The 25,540-nt window shown below is 35.9% G+C and overlaps 1 protein-coding gene across 1 annotated transcript in view; it reads left to right on the forward strand.

The window, feature by feature from the left end:
* Positions 1-2,608: 2,608 nt before the first annotated feature.
* The window catches only part of LOC124636394 (protein c-Fos), a 47,735-nt gene continuing 24,803 nt past the window's right edge, over positions 2,609-25,540 (forward strand). The window contains exon 1 of the mRNA XM_047172479.1: positions 2,609-3,095. The gene's annotated coding sequence lies outside the window, so the exon portion shown is untranslated. The remainder of the gene's footprint in view (positions 3,096-25,540) is intronic.

The following is a 25,540-nucleotide window of genomic DNA, read 5'->3' on the forward strand; positions in this document are numbered from 1 at the left end:
ATTTACTATGACAGCTTTGCTGAAATGTTTGTCCGTTCTGAGATATAGATCAAAAACTGAGCAAAAGTTAAACTAAAGTTAACTTAATAATCTATTGATATCTCAAGTTTTTAGAGGAAAAACTAAGTTCCACTAAGTGTAAGTCTCCTGAGTCCTACCTGCTGTGCCCGTTGGGGTCCATAATTGTTACTATTATTTAGCTTTTCAACCTTATACTGTACCAACTGGATATTGGGGATAATGATAAACCCCACCAATAACAAAGTCATGCATATCGATGGATAGGTCTTTTTAACTGAAACAACATTTACTATGACAGCTTTGTTCTATTGTTTGTCCGTTCTGAGATATGGCTAAAAAACAATGCTAATCAACACTGTAATTTTCACTGTAATTAAGACAAAGAGACTGGCAACCAATCTTACCAAGAGGTATCGAGTTGCCCAGATTACTGGGGTAAGGAGATCAGATAGGCAATTACATCCGGTTAGACTGGAAGTCGACCGCAAGATAGCTGGGAAAAGGCTAATAAGATCATATTGAATTATTTTAATGTACAAAGTAACGTATGAACGAAATGTCGATATTATTCTTATATTCGTATCGTATATTTCATTCCGCAATGTACAGTATAAGGTGGAACTGCTAAATATAGTAACAAATGCAGACTCACAGCAGGTACTTAGTACATCGAAGACATATGTGCATAGATTTTCCTTTAAACACTTAATCTGCATTAATTTTAAGTTTATATTTTATCTATATCTCAGAACGGACCAAAAATAGAACAAAGCTGTCATCGTAAATGTTGTTCCAGTTAAAAATACCTATCCATCGATATGCATGACTTTGTTATTGGTGGGGTTTATCATTATGCTTAATATCCAGTTGGTACAGTATAAGGTTGAAATGCTAAATAATAGTAACAATTATGGACCCCAACGGGCACAGCAGGTAGGACTCAGGAGACTTACACTTAGTGGAACGTAGTTTTTCCTCTAAAAACTTGAGATATCAATAGATTATTAAGTTAACTTTAGTTTAACTTTTGCTCAGTTTTTGATCTATGTCTCAGAACGGACAAACATTTCAGCAAAGCTTTCATAGTAAATGTTGTTCTACATAAAAAGGCCTATCCAATGATATGTATGACATCGCTATTGGTGGGGTATACCAGGTCCCATATATTTGTGCCCATTGTCCTTTTATTTATAGACTAATACCTAGTTTTAAAATTAGATCCTTTCTTTTTTCTAACTTTTGACTCTAACAATAGTGCATGACATCGCCGAAATAGTAGTAGATAGGTACAACATTCAAGTTTTTTACTGCTGTTAGGAAGAATAACTTAGGCAGTTTTAACTGGAAAAAGCTGTTACGTATTAGAAAAAGTTTCTATAGCATTTTTTGCAGTGTGTACCAAACAAATTGCTGTGAAAAGAAGTCCAAGTACTTACTTACACGTGTACCTTAAACGTGTTGCGAATCCTATTCAGTTTTTGCCTTCGTTTTTAGGATTCTTAATAATCGACTGCATCGAAATGTGCACGAATGTTTAGTTAAGTCACGGACAAGACTATTTGTGTTTTGAGACATTTGAGGAAAATGGAATGTCAATTGTTTCAATAAGAATATAAGTACAAACAATTTTAAACTTCGAATTAAAACGACTTTAAAAGCTCACGGAACCGAGTTAATAATCCTTCAACATTCAAAGCTGCGCACACATACACACACAATAGTCATAATAATCTATTAGCCACCACACCATTACATAACATTTTTAAATGTTCTGACGTTTAAACGTCAACTCTATCTTCTACGAGATAGAGATTGTTTTTCTTTACCAAGGCCAAGTAAAGACGGGTGATCGTGACCCCTGATTTCAATATACAAGCAAAACACTGTTTCTACGTGTGTATTGCTCCAAACTTGATTAAAAACTACCTAAATTAGTGAAATAAAACGTCATAAACTTTTATCTGATTTTATAATTGAAACGGTATTATGAATGGATGAACTTGAAATTTGACAGCACTGGAAATATTGAACTTCCTGGAAGTGGAAATTATTGTTATTTTTTTTATATCGTCTCGTGACACGAAAAGATTTAAATGCCGAGAATGCACGTTTTCATGAAGACATATTTTTTTCTGATCCGTTATCATTAGTTAACAAACAAATCTCAACATAAACACGGAACAAACTCTCTTTTCTTTACATTCGCGCCAAAATTTAATACGATGAGCGTTTCCGCGCAGGTGCTAAGATCTCTATATCTCTACTATCATTGAAGTGCACCAAAACATTTTTATGATTTCAAAGATTACGGCGATAATTCCAACCGTTAAGATTTCATATCACTTAAGTTTTATCAAAAACTTTCAGTTAATCGCGAATTGAAACGCCTTGTGGTAGCCAATCTATCAATGGAGCCTCAACCGATCACAAGTCGTTATGGCGTGATAGAGCACGCTCGTGATTGGTCGAAGTTGACGTGATATCTATTTCGGTCTCAAGCCAGAATGCGCGCGCTGTAGCCGCTGCGCATGTGTGCGCGCGATACGTGCGGCGTCGATGTGTGCGTGTGTTGTTGAGGCGCGCTCTCTGTTTACAGCGCGGTGGTGTGCCCGGCGAGCGCACGCATTCGACACTGTTTAACGTGCGAAATCGAGTTTTCCGGCGGCTCTCGAGCTGCAATCGCGTCTATGGTGTTTTCCTCACAGTTTATTGGTGCTAATACATGTCGGACGTAAAGAAAACATTCGGGATACGAGTCAACACTCAGTTCCGAGCGTACTTTCGGTGCAGCTCATAAAAATTATACGTGTTTTCGGCGGATGCGATGAATAAATTTTGCAAATCGAGTCTGTGTGTCGAAAAGGTTCGTGAGAGCTATGTTTTGATCGGTCGGCGTGTAGTGGAAGTGCCGGGCGGTGCGGACGCGATACGGCTTGCTGTCCTCATCCTGATCTCAGTGAAACTGAGGCTGTTCTGCAAGTTGTTTTCGCTACGAGCCCTGGGACTGGGAGCAGTGGCGGCCAGGGACATCCCGCAGGAGCTCCTGGAGTACACGGTGCCCGGCACGTGCTGAGGTAGGAAGAACAACGCGTGACCTTGGCTTTTTCGCTTTGCTTTTAAAACGTCAAAGTGGCACAAGATCCAGATGCTAATGTGTTGGATTTTCTTTTTATGTTGTATTTTCGTGTTGTATCTGCTAACCGCTTTAAAGCTATCCTCTTCTGATTAGCACCACTGCGGTTCACCACAGACATGCTCCTTCGCACGTAGCCGCTAATCTTTGATATTTGTTGATCATTAAAGCATACATGTAGTCCGTTTTAAACATTATAAGTATTTCACTTTTCAGGAAAACGATTACATAATTAAACGTTGAGCATAGACTGTAACTAATCGAGTTATTAACTTTACCTAATGCGACTTCTCTAGATCATCTCTAACTCTGCATCTCACACTTAGTAGTTACCTTGCTGTAATAATAAATTTCAGTTTCCAAATCCTTAAACAAAGTACTAACGTTATCTAGGTACCTAGACATTTAAAGGAACTATCCCAATTTCTTAAACCTAAGCATTCTTCCAAAAATTGGTCCAGAATTCGCTTGTTTTGAGGGATTTTCCAAAACGGCTATGTGTGCTCAAATAAAATGCATTTAACAACTTCAGTTTCAGCTGATAACAACAAACACGTAAAGGTAGGTACCTAGATTTGTATTAGATAAGAACATTGTCACATTCCATAGATTTTTGCGTACACATGGCACACCATTGATATCGAATGGAATGTTTGAATTGCATGCAATTAAATGTTTTTCTAACAACATGTTTCATTGTAGTTAGCACCTCATTGTTGATAAGGTTTTTCAACACTCGCTATCGCACCTGTGACATTTAAACTTTTCCTGCATTTAAAACCCTATAATATTTGATATTTAAGTACTAAAATGTACGTTTGTAAACTTGCAATAACTTTAAAGTCTGCACTGGCACTAATATAGCTATTGCACTCCGGAACAAAACTTGGATATATCTTGGATTATTTAAATCAAATAAAATCTTCTATGTCTACACTTCAATCTTCAATATCAACGAAGGATCTTTTTAGGATATAATAAAGCGTCTAAAATGGAATAGTCTCCAGAACCCAAAAGATAATTGAGAGTAAGAGCACTATGCTAAAATATTTTTCCACGTAGGTATGTGACCTAACTTTAAATTTATAACAAAGCGTCCTGTTTTTACCACCAAATGATTTAAAGTTACTGAAATACAGGCTTTTGGGTTTTAAATAGACGGGAAAGGAAAAATGACGATGTTATAATGCCGTCGGCAATGAAGTGCCTAAAGAAACATAAGAAAAATGTTTATCATATTTTTCAATCGCAAATAATCTAATGTAGGTACTATAAATGAATGATTTGAGCGTAGCTCATTCGATTTTATAATTAACACTAATGAAACACTATTATAACTCTGAAATGTAATGAAAAGTCATTATGGTATACTGACTGTTAAAAGTAGATGATAATTAAATTGATTAAGTATAACCAAAAATATTTATAGGAAAAAAGACATACCTATCCAAAGAAAATATAGGTACAAATAGGTGTCTGAATCGCTAAAATATAAATAGATTATTGTCCTATAAAAATTACATAAAAAGATGCGCTAAATTCTAAAGCTTGCTGGAAATTGATTAGTTTTGCCTAAACTAGAAGGTTTAAATATCAACAGAAGACAAGACAAAGTCAAAACGGTATAATATTTTCGCAGTATTTAGTTGCCTAAAATTCTTAAAAACCAAAGATTATATCACACACTGAAAATGACAATAACATTAAATTAACTCCACTTTATAATTTCCGAATTTGGGCATAACCTTATTCTGTGAATTTGTTTCGTAGTTAAATATATTTATTGATCGTTATGTAAAGTTAACCTAATATCAAGTTGCGTCGCGTGATTATTGGCGCCCGGCGGGCGACGAACAATACTCCACAGAACAATGAAGGAATAAACGAATTTTCATACTCATGATGAATTACATGAGCACGTGGTAACGTATGTAGCACGTCTCAAATATTCTATACCCATACATCAGTCGTGTCGCCTGCATTTCAGATGTAGGTAATGTAACGCTTTGAACTAACTCCTTGGCACGCAAAACGTTTTGTATTTCTAAGAAATCATATTTTAAAGATATTAAATCAAATCATGATTTGTATTGTGCAGTTTATAATTATTATCAATTTTATGCCGTCTTTAAGTGCTGTGGTAACGATTCGACCATATTGTACTAACATGATATTAACTGTTGAAGCGGTATGATCAAACAATTTTAATAGCATTGCCATCAAATAGCAAATAAACGCTCTAATGAATAAAATATGAATGTACAAGTAAATACCTTATTACATAAAAACTTGATAATATTATGGCATACAGTATTGTTAATAATAAATTATGAATTTAAAGTATCTGCATTGCAAAACTTTGCCATTTAAAATGTTTTTGACATTGAAGGTTGGTGTATGAATGTATGAATGAACACAGCATAAGGAGTGGAACGAAAGCTTAAAAGGGTCAGTTAAAAATAACTCGAATTACTTATTTATATGTTGATTAATTATGTGAATTATGTTGATAATGTATGAAATGCATTAAATATAGTGGGTGGATTTATTAATGATACAATCCCAAATTAAGCTTAGGTACAATAAAAGACTGCCATAAAAATAGAAGACGCATTGACGCATTTAACAGAAAGAAGTATCGTTTCTCCTTATAAAGGCGATGAAGCACGGCATCATAAAATTATAATCCAATACGGAAATAATAACGTTTAGCTTTAAAAAGAAAACGCCAAATATGAACCACCAGAAATTAACTTGGGAAGAAATAATGTTATTGGGGCGCAATAAAAGCGTTCGTATTCGACTTGCAAAGCAACTTACAAGATAATGTGAAGAGTCCTCGAGATATACCACAAGAGTGTTATAAAGACGTTGCACAACGTCCACATTCAAATATTATTTCTCACGTATGAAGCCTGGTTTCCGTTGCTCGTCGGGATCATAAATCTAAACACTTAATCCATACACGGCATACCATTTCGTAGATAGCTCAATTAAAACATGTTCCAGTTTCTTCCAGAAAAATCTAAACAACTGCTTTTGAGCTCCTTTACCGCAGCTTTACAATATCGCTTGCCACATTATGTAAAGTTTTCAGGCACTATTGTATAACACGATGTAATCATTATCTCTTTTTACCACAGTTATAACATACACACATAATATAGACGCATAAGTGCTATTACAAAACTGGACACTCATGAATGGTCCGCCCACGCGGCCAATGTTTTTTGTAGCGTCGGTACATCGAAAATAATCGTTTTAACAATGCCCCAGCCTCTAAAGAGGTCACTAGATCTGTTTTATCTTCCACTTCATTGTACAATGCACAAGACAAGTTTAATAAGAGAGCGCTACCAAATACACATTTATCCTAAATGCTATATCCAAAAACAAGATTGTTGTGACACAATTTCGGAACAAAGGAAAACATACCAACGTAGTTAGAATGGAATATTCGATGTTAAAACTTATTTCTAAGCAACAATACGGTGACTTGAATACCATATTGCACTTAACGCTAAGAGTGCACACATCCGTGATAAGAACATTCAAGCAGCACACATGAATCAACTTGGCCTCCACACATCTGAATGGATGTTAATTAGTACGTTTGTTTTAACACTTCAATATTCAAAGCGCACACATACATACGCTAGCACTGTACTCGCATCTACATAATGAACCTTCACAGTTAACTGCCGTTGATTGGAAAATACGTAAACAAATTAGACAGCCGAACGACCAAAAATATTTCTCTAAATACGATGGGTAAATGTGCATCTAGGTGAGCTACCATACGTCGCACAAGATCAGTAGGTAAAGTAAACAAACGGGCAATGTGCAACAAATATTGATCAACACTTACCTATAAAGTTTATTTTACCTTCACACATCTATTTGGTTACTGCTGTTTGATCGTGAGAATATAATGTTCAAACTTTTGTAGGTTTTTTATATCGAAACAGTACTTAATCACTTCCTACAGCTCAAAGGGCGGAAGTCATGCGTTTACAGAAATAATAAATTAACACTTTTGTGATTCAATTTGATGTTTCTTTAAGTTGCCCTTGATAGAAGGTCGATTCGGTTTCTACGCATGGGAGGAGCACTGTTGCGACACTCGCATTAAAAATTTAACATGAGCGAGTCTGTTTGTTTTTGTTTTGTGTATTCGGTAATTTTCGAGTGGACGTCGATCACTTGAAGTGGGCATCGAAGGACGAGCGTCGACACCCACGCATATTAATACATCAACAACGTCAAAATCTTTGATTGAAGTGTCTGACCCTACCAGTAGTTATCATTCTGTGAACATTAAATGAATGTTGATGTTATTACTGAGCTTCAACATTTTTTGTACAATCTAAGTACTTGTTGAGAACAGACGTCTTAAGCATAATTATGGTTTAAACCTGTCCAAGTTGCAACTCAAACAAAGTTACCATAACTCACGATTCCTTTTACCAATGTTGTATAAAAACGATGTAGCATTAAACATAATTAAGTATAAAAATAATACCAGGTTTCTTCTTAAGGAAAAATTGTGATCGTCTTAGACATAAAGGCTGCCCATCCTGATGAACTTGAAAAAAATATTAATGATGCTAGGATTAAGCCCTTATAAAGCGAATTCAATAAACAATCGCGGCGTGACGCGTACATAAAGTTAATCGTTGTTAAAGTTTATCTTATAACTATTCATTTTCATTATAGCCAACAATTTATAGTTATTCGTTTTGAGTAAGTATTAAATCAATAAATAATGTACTTGGAATAATTTTAAGCGTGGGCAGAGAAATCGGAATCAAGCCTTTAGATTTTTATCGATGAACTTAATTCATTGATCTCTGCAGACAAGCTAACGAAAATAAATATTTGATTTGTAAATAGGATTATTCATATGCAGGTCGAAGGGCTGCCTACATCGTTACTTTTTATGGTGACTCTATTATAAAATTTACATTTATGAGTTTATTAGATGTTGCCCAACGTGTTAACTCAATCTTTTGTGATAATGAAGGTCTTATGCAAACCATTTTATTATATTCTAAGCGATATGTTTCAACCAATTCCTTCAATTCTACATAAACGCCTGAAAATTGATATCATATTTTTATATGTAATCAACTAGACTGACAAGCCATTTCCTTCTGCTACTTTTAAATCGAATTTACAAATTACCTAACACTATTTAATGCGGATATTGCATATCTTCTCACGTTTTGAAAGCCTTGAAACTCGCCATTCTAAGATCACTTTCCTTTAAACACTTTGATAAACTTCTTACTGATCAAACAAAATTCAATACTCCTTTTAATTAACGTCCGGCAGTGTATACACTATACATATAGCTAGTGATTCCACATACCCTATATGTAGAGCCAAGTAAACGGACGCACGGATAAGATTGTTTGCATCAAGCAAATATTTGACATCTCACAAACGGGTCAGGCGGAGACGACTCGGACGGCCATTTGCAATTGCAAATTTTCCGAGATAAAAATAATCTAGGAGGGCTTAATTAAGATTAAGTGATAAAGATACGACCAATAAATTAACTGCTTCGTGCAAGCTAGAGGTTTTATATACGTACTTAAGTACTTAATGGTGTATTACATGTAAAGTGATACTTATTGGAAAACAGATTCGAAATTGATGTCATTCGATAGATAAATCGGTTTAATCTTTGAATAATGATAAGATTTTTATCATGATGTTTGGTAATCCTGTAATGATTGGGCTAATTCCTGAAACAACAATTTACAACATTGATTTTGTTATTAATTTTACAAGGTGTCAAGGATATTCATTTTCTACTCCGCTTTTCTATACTCTGCGTAAAATGTTGTTTGCCAAAATTCCAAAGAAAATGCATTTTCGTTTTACTGCCGCAGAACAAGCTATCTAGTATCGACAGCAAGATTGCACATTAACTGAAGAAAACACTTTTCCAAAGTCCATTAATCATTATTTACGTTTACAACCTGCGTGCGTTATTTCCACCATTATACCGCGGAACGTTTCTGGTTCGCCGGCAGTTGCGACCGGCGCAAACAAACAATACCACTTTAATTTTACCACTGGCACGTAACACAGTGTTCGTGTTCCTTCAGATGATAATAATATGTTCAATTTGTTAATACCACTCCTTTATCCAAACTTATTTGCATTTTATGGTAATTTGATTAAACGAGCTAGCTTGTATGGTGATCTGTTTCAATTTATTTACCAGGCTAACGCACCGAGCCTCTCGCATTACTCTTCGGCAAATTATATTGCTGAACATTCCTTTGCAAATAAATTGAAGTGCACCTACGAAGTTAAATCAGTACTGTTTGTATTAAAGTGTGAGTATGATCAAAGACGCCGCATAGATAAAGAAAGGAGTGTCATTGCCACACGAGCCGAGACTGTGTCCAGTAATCAGGTTACAGGTCGCTCTAGGAATGTCAGCTTCTTATTGACGCCTTTAATATACTGCAACACATTAACCTTGCGTGCTATTTAGGCGTTCCATTTTTGCCTCGCAGATTACATCCAACTGTTTCTAATGAAAAACTAGGCTCTATTTGCTAAGTGGATATTTGCAACGTAAATAAAAAACAGGGCGAACTGAAGGTCCAATTAGAGTGATTAATGCCGCTTATGGATATCTGGAGCGGACGGACTCCATACGTTCACTTACTTTAGTTAGATCCTATTATCATTCAAAATTAGATGTGAATAGGTTCGATAATAAATATACGTAGGTACTAGAGCTGACTAATAAAAACTAATGATCAAGTAGCAAAGGATCATGCAAGAGTTGCAAAAAATATATTTAGCTCTTAATTAAAACAAATCTCGGTTTACTTTAAATGTCATTATAGTAGTAAAACTTTATAAAAATAAAAGTGGTGACAGCACAATCTCCGAGTGCATTAGATTTATCTAAGCACAGCAATTTGCTTAGAGTTCTCTCCAAGGTTGGGTAGTAGTGAATTAGTGCAGCGTTGTGGAGCGCAACTGGGTCGATCGATAGCGCACTCTTAATTGCGATAAAAACTGCTTCTCTGTATCAGGCCATTAATTCTGTAATTATCGCGCCGTCCGCACATCAAACGCGCCGGCGACGCGTGACGCCGCGCCGTGACAAATTTGTACAGGCTCTTGAAGAATGTAGCTAATGAGGTGAATATTGTACACTAGTTCACTCTTATACATATTACCACCTCCACTCAGGCGTTTTGTTTGCAGAACACTGCTTTATTTCAGTGCGTATACTGAATTGTTTATTGCAAGTGTTATCAGAAATGTTTTATTTTTTTGCCCCTTGATAATTTTAACGACGGAGTTAACACTATCGTTCCAGTTCAGCCTAGTATTAAAAACTTAAGATACTTTTTGTGTCGTGTAGAAATAGTGTGTGCATTATGTATCGTAAAATGTAGGTCAGTGGAAGCAACGTCAAAGCGTCCATTGTTTTACAGCGGGTCATGTCCATTAAGCTTTGTGTTGACTCTGAGAGTCAAATGGGTTTTAATTGGAAAGTTAACTGGTAGGTATATTTGGGACGATAAGAAAGCTCCTTGTGTTGACCGTGGGGTCGCGGTATCGCGTCGGGTACAACTCAATAACAATTTGTCGACGAACGTCGGCCACCGGTGACTGATAGCGATAACGACGTCGTTTCCAACTAAACTCGAGTCGAAGGAAACTGTTTGAACCTGCTAACCTTGTGATACAGATACGATTTGTCAGGATGTCGGGTTTGCAGTCGCTTGAATTATTGTCATGAAGAACAAGAGCCATTCTTGAAACAAAGAATATATTAGTGTTTCAAATGTCTTCACTTTATATAACTTTTCTCACAATTAGCTAGAGCTGTACTTTTTAAACTTCAATACAAATCAAGAGACTTAATTCGGTTACAAATAAGTAACAATTTCAGCAACAATATTTACAACGCTTAAAAAACAGCAAGCTTTCCAAATCTTAAAAAAAAACTTCCACTGCACTGTCGTTTTTTGCATCCGTTCTAACAAGCTATACATAGACGTTGTTTTTTTATGTGAACTACGTTTTCTTACATTAATGTTACGCATAGCATAACAAATTTTTAACAGCGAAGAACGGAACGAATACCATTTATCTATTGTTAACGATCATTAGAACAAAGTGACGTGAAGACGTCACTCAAGAATGGTGTAAAAACTGTAAGATTACTTCAAGTTAACGAGCTAAACTTTAAACTGTCAGTTCTTCGCGTGAGGTCGGAAATCTTCAACTGATTGATAACTACTCACACTATGAAGTAATATAAAAATAAGAGACTCATAAATTAGGAATATATTCATAAAAAGTTGACTGCTGTCCTCAACCTCTTGCGCAGGTGCGGCCAATCACGAGCTTGGCCTCATTTGTTAAGGCATACACATGTGTTATTACATGAACAGTTTAATTTGCTAACGTATATCTTGCTGCGATTTATGATATCCTGGTATCAATTTTATTATTTCTATGATTTCTGATTTAAATGTGTTATGATAAGAAATCAGTATTCTTGAATGCCAAATACCAAGAGCATGGTACACATTTACTTAATTGTTCCGATTAATTGCAACTTAAAAGTGAATTAATTTCAAAAAACGATAACTCTTGCATCCTGAATCAACAAGTAAATATGAAATATGAAACAGCAACCAAACCGTGGAAAATTTACAGAAATTCAGTCGCATCTGGCTGAAAGCCGACTGCAGTTGCCGGCTTGCAATGCAAAAAAAGTTAACGATGATGATAATTTGAGGGATAATGTATACCTTTGACTTTCATAAACATCTGTCAGGCGCAATTTGACGTGCGTATAATTTCAGTTCCAGCTAATTTACGAAGGTTATTAGGCACACGTTTCTATTCAGTTTGAAAGTGCGAGCTGGTCTAGCTATTAGAGACGAAGGTTGCGAGTGGGCAGACATTGTTTTTGTTTTTATGATTCTTCTCATGTTGCTGTTGATTCAACGAGACGGGAGGAAAAGGTGGCCGCCGAAAATACGAATTGCATTTTAATTTCTTATTTCATTTGTTTTAGAATAGATACAATATTCTGTAGAATATAATTATTTTGTTTGTTGTTTTTAAACATTTGTAACATTACATTTGGGGATCCTCTAATCAGAATGTATGGGTATGGAGCACCTAAGTGTTATAATATTAATTTTGACATAAAAAGTTACTAAAGCATCGGTAGCTGTAACCTAGTCAGATTTTATTGCATCCCAATTCAACCGAGTCATAAATATTCTATAATCCTCATAATCCTTGATGCAGCTATAAAACATTTTTGACAACGCTATCTCTGCTATATCCATTTGATTAGCTTTCCTTCAAACTATAATAATAATTCGGTGAATGATGATTGAATTCTACAAATCTATTGAAAATGTGTTTGTCGTCGTTCCGTGGCGATATAAAACTAGCCGCGCCCTACGGTAAGGCCATTATGTTTTATATTTGGTCCGTAACTGTACCATTAGGATGAAAATAATGACCATAATGTGGGTATTCAAGAGTATAAGTTATTTTTATAGTCACTTTTAATATAAAATATGCAAATTCTTTCGTGTATTGAGCTGTTTTACTTGAGTTATGATGTGTGGAACAGGTCTATTAATTTAAAGGGATATTTTTCAATTTAGAACTTTTCATAGATGGTTAAGATATAATGTATGAGTTGGGAACTTATGGAAATGTTATCTAGGTGTTATATAGGTTTTAAGTCTTACTTCAAATAAATTGAACATATGTACTTAGAAAATGTTATATTAGAATTTTCCTGAAGAACTTATTCATTGAGGTCAAGATAGCATTTGGCAGATTCTTATCGATATGCGTCAATGAAGATTAGGCTTAGTTTTTTACACTGCCAATTCATGATGATGATAAAATGTAAAAGTTTACAGTTTTATCTTAATAATTAACATAATTTGAAGCCATATTAAATGTTAATTGCTCATTCGACGTCGGTGTTTTATTTGATTGGACAAGAATTATATTTAAACTGATAGTTAATATCTATGTCAAGACGGCAGATTTGTTATTTTCTATTTTTTTTTTTTCAGTGAAGTAGTGTTTACGTTACAACTAATAGTTGCTGGTGTAGCTATGGTTAGCTGATAAATGTGTGCCCTCGCAAAAAAATACAATCCATCGCTCAAATTTAAAATTCACTGAAAAACACGATTCTCAAAGCAAGCAAGTCTTCGTAGGCGTTAAAAAATTGAGCAGAAAAATATGAAATTAGGTCGATTTTATTAAAAACGTATTTCAGCCTTAGTTATGACAGCTAACGAGCCCAATTCATTACCATCGGCCGTCTCTAGGGAGAGCCGGCGGCCTTTCACTAAGTACACACAAACACGCAATTATTTGCTATACTAATTATTACTCGTCATTAATTTCCATTTGTTTATAGAGAGCTTTATTTGCAAATATACTGAGCCCTGAATTTTCATGGAGTCGAATCATGATAGGCACTTCGGTTTTCTTCAAAACTTGTAGTAAAATAAATAAAATATTTTTTCATCATATTATCGCAGCAATGTTAGACTATCACTACATTATCAACACAAGATAATTTAAAGTAAACTAGGATAATGACTTGGAACAACATGTTGGTATTTCCTACATTTACTGGAGACTTGACAAGAATTAGTTAATAAGAGAAAATATTGTGAAACTTTTTCGTAAGATTGGTATAGGTAGTTTGACATCTGAGGATTTATAGGGTAGTAAGTACATGGTTAGCCCGATATTGTACCATGAAACTGTTCGTGGAATCAACAAAATAAGCCATAAAGCACACGACACTGGTACACAGATTTTATTGCTCCAAATTACATGTTCCGAAACGTTGAACTCATTAACTAAATGTTACGTAATCATAGACCGCCCACAACACGTTCTGAAAAACTTCAATAGAATAAATGTTTCAATGAATGAATTCAAATTGGAGCATTCGTAAAATACAAAACTGTTGAACCGTGTCATAACATGTCAGCATCAGGCCCGCCGCTAGCTGTTTGTTCGCCCGCGTGCAAAACCGATTATGCCGCCCTACGACTACATATTATACTGGGTTTTGTCAAAAAATATATAAGGGGGGGGTCCAGGGGGTCCAGACCCCCCCGCCCATTCATATCCATTTTACTTGTCCAACAGAAAAAAATATGTACATGCACCGCTTTGATTGCAGAAAACGCACTTCCTTTTGGATTCATAAATATTGCAATAGGTACATTATGTACATAACATATGTATATTACACATAACTTTTTATTTACTTGAAATGCTCTAAGTCTTAGAGTAACGTAAGAAGTCCTAGGTTAGCCCATAAGCAGACTAAGCAATTGCTTAGGGCATCAATGCAGTGCAATCATTACCCAAGTGGCCCCTATGTATTGAAAGATTGTGATTAATGGGTACCAACATAATGTATATCAAAGTGCTTAGAATAGATTATGGGTAACTTAAACTAACGAACTTAAATATCTATAGCAATGTTTAATTTCAGTAAAATATGTTATTAATGGTTTTTGGTGGGTTTCCCATTGAAAAAGTCAACGCATGAGACATATTTCATATGTAGGAAGCGCGAGCGAAGCGAGCGCGGAATTTTTTTTTAGTCTAAGGACACAAAGCAAATAAAAACCACTGTAAATTAACAAAGCAAAGTCAAAAAGTAAGATATGCTCAGAAATGAAGTGCAAATGTACATGAAGCCGCGAGCGAAGCCAGCGCGATTTTTTCCTTAGAGTTTTCATGAAGTAAACATATCATAAAAAGCCAAAGTGAACCAAAAGCTATAACGGACGTGCGCGAAAAATGATTTTTCGGAATTGAATGCCTCAACAATTAAACAAAGATAAATTGCGATTGCGATATCTGACATGAAGGCGCGAACGCAGCGAGAGCGAATTTTTTTGGGGATGCAAAGGATGAACCCGTCAAAATTGATAGGGGACGACCAAAGCGAGGGCTGCTTTTTCTGAAATTTTATTGCTAATCTACTCATCTATTTTTAGTAAAAACATTTTTATTACGTAATTATGGTTTAATTTTGCCGTATGGGTTAATTTTGCCGCCCCCTAAATAGTGCCGCCCAGGGCATTTGCCCCCCTGCTCTCTCCCCCCACGCTACGCTAATAGTTGATCTTAAATCGTTTTTAATAATTTTTAATTTTGAAAATGATCAACAGATGTAACTGAAACCGGCAGTGTAAGTAATATTCTTAGCGCTATTGCTGTGTTCGGAAATATTGAAATCAAATAATTGGTAAAAAGATATTGTATTTTTTTAATATTACGTGATAGGTCGCTCGATTTGCCGCCCCCTAGGACGTGCCGCCCGCGTGCGGTGCACGCCTTGCACGCCCGCTTACGGCGGGCCTGGTCAGCATATACCTACGCTGAGCAATTTACGCCACGAATTAAAAATCTAGCGCCAATGAAAACGCCATCCCAATTTAAATTATTTTCGTTGCGATGGAATAATTGTACATTCTGTTTATTTTGTGCACGTTCATGTTCATTGCTACGACCTCTACGTTGGCTGCAAAAAGAAAAAAAAACCTGTTTTAAAAAAAATCACATAAGAGTCAAGATTCGTCACATAGAATCTTTAAAATATTGTTTAAAATTGGTCATTGTTTAAAATATTTAAAACATGAGAGGCACATCCTGTGGCGTATCATTGCAAGAAAATTGGCCCAAATACATTGAAACAAACTCAATTTAAAAAAATAATTGGCTGAAAAATATAATTGATTATCCAAAGATTAATTCTGACAGAACTAAGCCCACGGTTCTTCTCTGTACCTAAATTAATCATTGATACAATCTCTCAAGACTTCGGCGTTAGACAATGCGACTGTGAGATGAGTGTAGAATCCTTATTCCAGCAGATGTTGCGTATGGCAAGTTGCCGGCTGATGTGAATAAAAATTGTGATCAACACCGCGTGGCGGAAAGCTGCTGTTGTATTAAAACGAAAATAACAGTAGGCCTTGAGCTATTATTTAATTTTAATGTGTATATTGGGTGTGAACGTTACCCGTGACACGCACGTGCGCCCATACACTAGTTATTGCTTATGTACACAGAAATAGCGAAAATTTTGCTAAATTGCGGCTTTGCCAGTGCTGGTTAAGCATGTCTAAAAATAAGTATAAATATTTCGATGTTAGCAAATAATTTTGCCGCATAGGATGACTACGAATCTATGATTGCAACTTGAGGCTAGAATTATTTATATCCTGGTTCAAACGGTGCTGCAATTTTGATGATAAGAGTAAATAATATTACTTACACAAGACGTAAATAAATATCTTACCTGACGAGTTCGTTCCTAGTTTTCAAGGAGACATCAGGATCGTTAAAAATCTATTTTTCTTTCGCTACTAATTCATCATTTTCTATACTGTTGTACTACGTAATCCTCCTCTTCAAGGTGTTAGAGTTTCTTACTTACCAAAACATTGGCTTTTGGCATCCAGCCAAGTGTCAAGCTCAGGTTGATTTAAAACTATCTATGCGATATGTACTTGCTATATATTGCTATAATAAACAGTTTCATTTGTTTATTTTTTAGTACACTATGCTAACCTATAAAGAGAGATTAATTTTGGTTTGCTTTAATATTTTGCTGATATGCGGAATATTGCTACATATCTATTTTTAGAACGGGTCTACTTGTTCGCTAATATTGGCTTAATTATTATGAACACTGTTAGGGTTTTGTTATTTCTTAGACAAAATACAAAAGTAGCGATTGTTCAATTTAATAAAGGATTTGATTTGTTATACAGGCTTAAATACACACATCAAAAGTGTCTAGGGATCAACATATATTTTTGCAATAACTTTTCTCCTGATTGATATTAATTAAAATTTTCTTTAAGGATTCATCAAATAAAGTGTTTTCGTTTGTCACAGTAACGATAAACCAAGTCACCTTTGCACTAATAAAGAAATTTGCCATTTTCCTAATAAAGGGATTTTTGACATTTGAAACACTAACACAAAAGTTCGAAAAAAAAGACTGAAATAACAGTTTTCTTTAAAAGTTTATTGGGTAACTTAAACAATTAATAATCCGTGTTTCTACCGCGAACACTAACAACACAAGAACATCGGTTTGGCATACTCAAAATGAGTTCATCCAAATCACGATGTGGAATGGCCGCCCATGTTCGTTGCAACAACAAAAAAAGGTCTTCTTGCGACTGGATACCCTCCATATTCGGCAGAGCTCTTCTCTGTAGCATATCCCATGCATGCTCAATCGGGTTCAAGTCTGGCGACTGAGCAGGCCAGGGCAGGACATTGATGTTAGCTGCCGCGAGAGTCTGTCTTACAACTCTTGCGGTGTGCGGTCGTGCATTATCATGCATTAACTGAAATAAGGGACCGATTTGCACTTGTAGAGGAACGATGACGTCTGATACAATCGTCTCAGCATAAATTTGAGCGTTGAGGTTGCTTCTGATCCAAATCAACTCAGTTCTTCCGCCGATCCAAATACCCGCCCATACCATGATGGTTCCACCACTATAAGGATGGACTTCCTGGCAGGATTTTAATCGCTGTTGGCGTCCAGGGGTTCTCCAGTGTCGTATACGTCTTGTATCCGGTCTCATACCAAAACGAGACTCATCAGAAAAGCACACGAAACGCCATTGTTCTTCTGCCCAATTTCTGTGTTCAAGAGCCCATTGATATCGAATCCTACGATTGTGCATTGCTATAGGTGGTACCCGTAGCGGTCTTCGGGAATGAAGGTTCACTTCATGCAAGCGGTTTCTGACTGTTTGGTCGCTAATTAAGTTCCCTGAAGAGTGATGAAGCCTCACGGCTAACATCATGGCGGTTATTGTTGGAGCTCTTCGAGTTAAGATTTGAATGTATCGGTCTTGTCTCCGTGTGGTGCAGCGATACCGTCCTCCATGGCGCTCAGCTACGGTACCAGTGCTTCGGTAACGTGTCCAAAGTCGACTGATAACACTCTGACTTGTATTCAGAGCTAAAGCCACAGTACGTTGCCGGGAACCAGCTTCTATCATTCCCACGGCTCTGAGCATTTCTTCCCTGCTTAAATGACGTCGCCGCTCCATAATAACGTTGGTTTTAATCAGTAGTAGGGAAACAGTAGCACTAATAATGTCTTCAATGCGTTGTATGTGTTTATAGGGAAAATATTGACAGCTGATTTTCATCTTTTACTCGAATTTGATTCACAGTTCCTGATTCAAATTATGAAATGCACCAAAAAGGATCCATATAAATTTATAAAATCATAAATTTATTACAAAGCCACATCTCAATCTCAAGAAATCCGCATAAAAATGCTTGATCCCTAGACACTTTTGATGTGTGTATTTAGATCAACATTTATGAAAAAACTCTCTAAATATTTACGTATCGCTACCGAAACTCGTAACTGTCTTAATAAATACTCGACAAATTGTTCTACAAACACATGTTTTTGAGATTATTGATCACTTTTGTAAAAAGTATTTTAATTTCGAATTTCATTTGATGATGTACTTAAAGAAAATAACAATTTGGGAGGAATGTGCAAAAAAACGAATATTTTAAGGGTTTTGTTTTGATACTTTTAGGAAAATTCTGAATTTCTTGATTGTATTTCCAGGAATTCGATCTAGTTAAGCTTTGTAACTGCAGACTTGCTCAATTAACTACAACCTTGCAGCATGTTCATTGCACTGTCAAAAATCTATGAAAATCAGTCATCGGTAGAGATACACATATCGTTTCTCCAAATGCTTTAAACTCAGGAAATATAAAATCATATGCTTTTTTATTTGAAACAATTTTTTTTTTAAATTGTTAACGATAGGAAAATGTTGGCTTAATCCTGTCACAAATACAAAGTTAAGATTCGCTTCTAATCAGATTTTTCATATTGAATACAGATGTATCCGATCATAAATTATCGGCTTTTGGCAGTGTCCCATAATCAACAAAGTAATAGCAAATGTGTATAAAATTATAATAAATTTATATAAACGGGGACCCATCGAGAAGAACAAGACGATTCTTATGAAACATACATACACACACGTGGACTATATTAGCATTATATCAGAAGTTCAATGATCATAGAGCGTCATATAGTTTGGGTGGTCCTGTTTGGCTCTCGTCCAATTAGTTAAGGTGCGAATGAGCAAAGCGTTCGAATTTGAAGAATTGAGACGCCAGCTAGACAGATTGATATAATATTTATTCCTGAGGTGGACAAATGAGAAATGAACAACATGACATAGATAACTAAAGGACAGAATTCTTGCTTGTGAGGTCACACCACTCAGATAGTACAGAGCGACACGAAAAATAGCAACAACACAACACGATTTGGCAAAGTAAACAAAAGTCGGCTTCATTATGAAAGGACGAAACACAAATATCCTACGTAGTTCGGAGTCAGACACAACGGAAACATTTGTTAAATAAGAGTGAAGAATAGCAATGTATTAGTGTAAATCAGGTCAGATATAACAGATGAATTTGAAATTCTAAGAATAAAAGACAACATCATAAACCACTGAGTAGGTATCGCAGAAACTACAAAGGGACAATAAAATTGAAGTGAAAAGAACAATAATAAAATAGGTCGCGACGCAGAATGGATAAAAGTCGGTGAAGCGGGCGTTCCGAACGTTTGGGGGATGCGCAGTTACTGACAAAGCGCAGTTAGACGTAATGAATGTCCCCGACATCCTGAACAAATGGCCACTGTGAACAACTAACTAGGTCAATATTTATGCAATTCTCTTGAGATTTTTATTACCAACTTAACGTTAATGGTCTTATTGTTAGCGTGTTTGGTTCACGGAGACTTCATCAATGGTAAATGTAAACATGTAACTTTATCGTGAACCATCAATTAAGAAATAATGATATTAAGTATCTACATCTAAAGCAATCTGAATAATTATTGTGCATGGAAAAAATAAATGATTTTACTGGTGAATGGTTTAAAGGTTCTACGGGTAGCGTAAGCGAGGAGAATAACTTTGGCTAAAATTATGAAATTAAATTAACGTTACAGTTTTACAAATCCATTAACAAGAAATGGCTTCTGTTTTCGTTTGAGAACATAATAGATACCCGGGCAATATGCCAAGCCCGAACACTACAAATAAATTGTAAAATATTGCCGTTAACACAGAATTTGTTTTTATTTACATTTGTATTTTTAATGTATTTAAGTTTGCAAGTTAATCATTCTGTCACATTAATAGGTTATCTACACGTTGAGTTGATCAATGGGAATTCTCGAATCTTTTATGTAACTTTCGTTTTCTGTTGCTGTGCAAAATTGATTATATTTATCTCTTGTATACTTACCTCAGATATTTCTATTTATATCTTCACAGAGACAACATAAAATATTGCACAAACATTGTGCATCATTGTAAAGTAAAGCTATCGTATGTTTATGTAAAAGTGCACGCGTAATACCGTTGTTTCAACTATTCTAAAAGTGGCAGGTCTGCATAATCTTGGAGAGGGTGAATGACCTGACGACTCATCAAAATATAATATTTTGTTTAGTTCGCTGGTCAGGTAGTCATGTGCTGAGAATGCGTCCATATGCAGCTGCGGTTCGCCTTGTTTAGATTTCTATGGACGTTCTCAAGTTTCTCTGCATTGCTGAAAGTAAAATTTCACGTAGCCGGCTGAAGAATGCGCTGTGTCAATAAAACGTTTGTAAATAACATTTAATGTTGTGTCTCGTCGGTGAATTCGACGCTGTAGGTTTGATTTTATTCTGAGTACTGTTCCCTGTAAGTAAATGCACAGATGTTTCAGTAGAAATGCTGAATAGCGAAAAGGAAATCTGGGGCGTAACCGAACAACGGTCCAAGACTAAACGGTCCACTTTAGGTCTTTGAGGATGGCAAAGTCCTAAAATATATAAATTAAGAGTAAATGGTTACCCTTGTTGGCAGCTTGGCAGGGGTATCGAACATAAATGTCATTGTCGTGAATCGGGCGTGAACCGGGCATGTTTTTCAAACGTGTGTGCATAATTTAGAAGCAACGAGCAAAAGGTGAAGGAAAATATTGTAAGGACATTATTATTGGAGAATAATATTTTATTGTCAGTTTCATTATTGAATCTTATTTTTGCAGCTGCTAGGTTTATTGTTTTCAAAATTATCAGTTTATTCTTGGTTTATTTTTGGTTGCCACATTATGTATATGTATCTAGTGATTGATATGGCGACGTCGTTGGTTTGGTCCTTAGATACATCCTATCAGTGCCATAACACCTACTACCACCTACCTTTATAATCTTATCATCATAACGATGCAATTCATACAATAACTCATAAGTGTTTTTCTTCGTAATCAATCTAAGGTGATCTTCACACTGCCCCGCATCACGCTGCATCTTGCGTGTCGACGCACCTACGCGCGTTCCTGCGGGAGTGCAGATCTGCATCATCGTGCGGGTTTTTCACGCACTCACGCGCGTAGGTGCGTTTTGTAAATTCACGCACGGCGAGTTCCATTTTCAAATATACACGTCACGCCCATTCAAAATCACGCGCGGCATTGCGGGATTCAGTGTGCCATACCTTGCGTCTCGCCCCGCACCTACGCGCGGGGGTGCGTGTTTCTCCGCATGTATGTGCGTGATCCGCATGAACGCGCGTGGATGCATTTTCAGTGTGTTGGACTATGCGTGTTTTCCATACAAACGGAAATATTTCCATACAACGGAAAAAAACGCATCCACGCACTACGCTGCATCATGCGGGGCAGTGTGATAATCGCCTAATCCATCGCAGTCTGGTTGTCATAAGCCCCTACAGCGAAAGTCAAAACAAATCAGTCGATGCTATATGTTTTAGGTTGCAAGGACTTGAACTATGAAATCTTTAGAGGTGACGACGCGAAAATGAAGCAGATTTTTTTGCAATTAACGCTAGCGGTCATCATATCGCCATTAGTACAGCATTGCACGACTGCATATCGATTTACGATTCCCAAGGTCACGTATAATAAATTCAGGGTCCTCTGCTAATATAAAAACTTGATAGGCATACAATGTTTACCTGCTAATGTGTTGATCACAAGTAACGATTGAACAAAACATTAATAGCGTCATCTCGCGACTTTGTTGGTTTCTTAGTTGAGTAACAATTCACAACATTTGTTTAATGTATGTTTAATAACAGTTAATTATTTATGTCCTGTTTTGTTTATGCTGCTTGGAGGTTTAATTTGTAAGTCGTTGAGTGATTTCCGTCAATGCGAAATGTACTTATGAAAATTGTAGTATCTCAGTGTACCTTTATACAATGTCGGTATAAATATTGAGGATGTCGAAGATTAATCCCTAGTACCTAGTTGCTTGGTGAGCAAATCATATTTTAGCTACGGCTACCGTTATATTAACTTTTCCTGTAGGTAATTGATTCCAAGTTCATTTGCAGATTTTGGAAATAACAGACTTATCATCTGACAATTTTCCTACTAGGAAAACAACAAATAAGAACCTACATGATCCTTTTTTATTGTAATTACGATTATCATCGGAACCTAAATAAAGCTCAATCCGTTGCCGACTGAAGGAAAAAAAGGGAGGTTGTTTTAAAATAACACCATTCTAACTATACATGGGTGCTTGTCAATCGCCAGAGACCGTTGTTTAGACACGACTGAAAATATTCATAGCGAGTGTTTGTTTTGAATTTATTCTATTCTATTCTCTATTGAAACCCTTTGTTCTAGTCGTTTGTCTATGATTTGTCTCATTGTCAACCGAAAACATTGCTCTTGTATTTTTGTCGCCGCTCCGAACGTATTATATGTGGCCGTTGTTGTTATTTAGGCTTGTTAACCAAGGATCTATTCAGCAAGGTCCTCAGATATTATTTGTCATAGCATTTTGAGCTCCCTCACCATTACAGTGCATTATTATTATCTTTCTAACTTGTACATATCTCATCTAATATCTTATGCAGCGATAACATCTAAGTATACCTCTAGAATATCCGTATTCTCTTGGTTGAGAATAGGTCATTTTAATTAGCGGTTTACAAGAAATATTGGCGTAATCAAAAAGTAAACATATGTAGGTCAGGGTGTATAATTAGTGCATGGGGCGTTGCTAAAGTCCATCATTTAGTTCTAACCACAGTTTGAAAAATAAAAGTAAAATCATGATTTTGAAAGAACCTTCGTCAAAGTTAGAGTTAAAAAAGGTTAAAAGAGAATTAATACTAATATTAAACAAGTATGTTGAACGAGAGTGTTTTGCACGTGCTAGACTTCAGCGCTGTTTATAAAACCTTTCATGTAGTTATATAATTTCAGCTGCATTTTTCATTATACTGAAACCGTTAGGTGCGAACGGTAAAATCTGTGCTAAGTATATTGCAGTGGCTTGAAACAGGATATTTGATTGAACGTCAGAAGAATAAATTTTCCTGAATTACACAATAATAATACATGTAGTTTTAATTGCGTCAAACTCCGTACGTGTGTACTTACGTCAAATATTTTGCGTATCTAATGTACCTACAATATTTTTGCTGTCAATGAATTGATAAGAACTGTATGTAAAGATTATAATCAAAGATAGTGACGGTCATTTTAAACACACTTAACAGATACCTAAGAGAATAGGTAAAATCATACGTTCAGGCTTTGCAGATTACATAGATTATTCTAGTTAATAAGTCCTTTATCATGTTATAATCATCCTTAAGGATGAATTCCATTGTCTATGGATTTAGATAAAGTATAGATTTAGGTATGCCCCAAAGGGTTTAATGAATGTTAAAACAGTGGTTTGTATATGTTATATCAATTATATGAAATGTGTGTTAGGTATATGAAATCAATTATAGTTATTCTCTTGTTTTCTAAAACTCAGTACAAAGGTTAATTGCTTAAGCTTTTGTGCTTTAATTAGACATGTTTTACGTTATTGCCCGCCCCTTTGATATGATAACAATCGCTGATTGCCAAGAATACGTCATGGATGATCTGTCTGACGTTTTCACAGCCTGCCAATATTTGTATTGGTAGTTTTCAGTAGTGCGGAACCCCTACTAAAGTATGTAATAATAAATGTCTACGCCTTGATGATAGTTTCGATAACGTGTGAATAAAATGTTACAACACCAGCTCGAAACTTATTCGATCAAAGAGATGGACGTGGGTACTTAATTTTTATTACCCTGATGAATTAGATTGGACCATATCTTTTATAGCTTATTCCTGTTCTGTTATGACTTTTCTAATAGTCAGTTATAGGTACAAAATATTTACTTAGTTATGTTTTCGATATAATACAGTATACTTACCTAATTAAATAGATATGATTGAAATCAGGACAAGGAAACCGACTTCTGTATGTGAGATAGTTTTACCTCTCTCATTATTTCCAAAGCTTTGAAATCGTGTTGAAAATTCAAGTTTCGCAATAATAAGCGATGCACTAAACATGCTAATATTCGCGCAAAACGCATTATTTAACGAGCTATGCGTAATTCGAAAAATTAGCCATTTAATTAGCATTCAGAACAAGTACGAAGTGAAATGCAACTGCCTTTTATGTTCCGCCAATCACAGAGCTAGTTCGCGAACCGAGGCCACGCCTACACTGGATGTGCACTGACCACGGCCACAGACTAGCACACGTTTAGAGGTAACGATCTAAACCTATGCCAGCGCGCTTATTACGTAACTGAATATCTATGAGTCTGTGCACTGAAGGCAAGCCGCCGTCACGATCTATCAAAGCGGATTCGATTTTCACACGCATCCGCGATTTCTGTGTAAACGAAACTACTCAGCCACCACTAATTTATTTTTTAAATTTAATTTTATAGATACAAAAGGTCTCCGGAAGGTTTTCACACCAAGCCTATTAATTAGTGTCGAAGTTAATGCAAACACATTTTTAATGATATCAGAATCGTGAGCAATGTATTAGAACTTCCCATTAATCAATATCAGGTGAGGTGACTGCGGTGACCTTGTTGATTATTATTTTATCTGCGATTGCGTGGAGATGAAATAAGAACTTGTCGAATAATGTACAGTGTGGTGTTAAAAGATCATAAACATTGTTGATGTTTCCTGCGAGCGGGTTGTTTTATCTTTATGGTAGCAGTCGTGCGACCAAGACCGGTAGACCGCGACCAATTTCTGAACGAACGCACAGGAACTGTTGCAAAAACTTGAATACACGTGGCAACTCCGTATCCGACTCACAACGTGTTTAATTACTGCGCTAGAATTACTGCAAAAAACATATAAAAGAGCTTACACCGCTCATACTTTTGTAATTTTTTGTGCTTATTT

The sequence above is a fragment of the Helicoverpa zea genome, chromosome 14 (genome assembly GCF_022581195.2).
Source record: "Helicoverpa zea isolate HzStark_Cry1AcR chromosome 14, ilHelZeax1.1, whole genome shotgun sequence".
Lineage (NCBI taxonomy): Eukaryota > Metazoa > Arthropoda > Insecta > Lepidoptera > Noctuidae > Helicoverpa > Helicoverpa zea.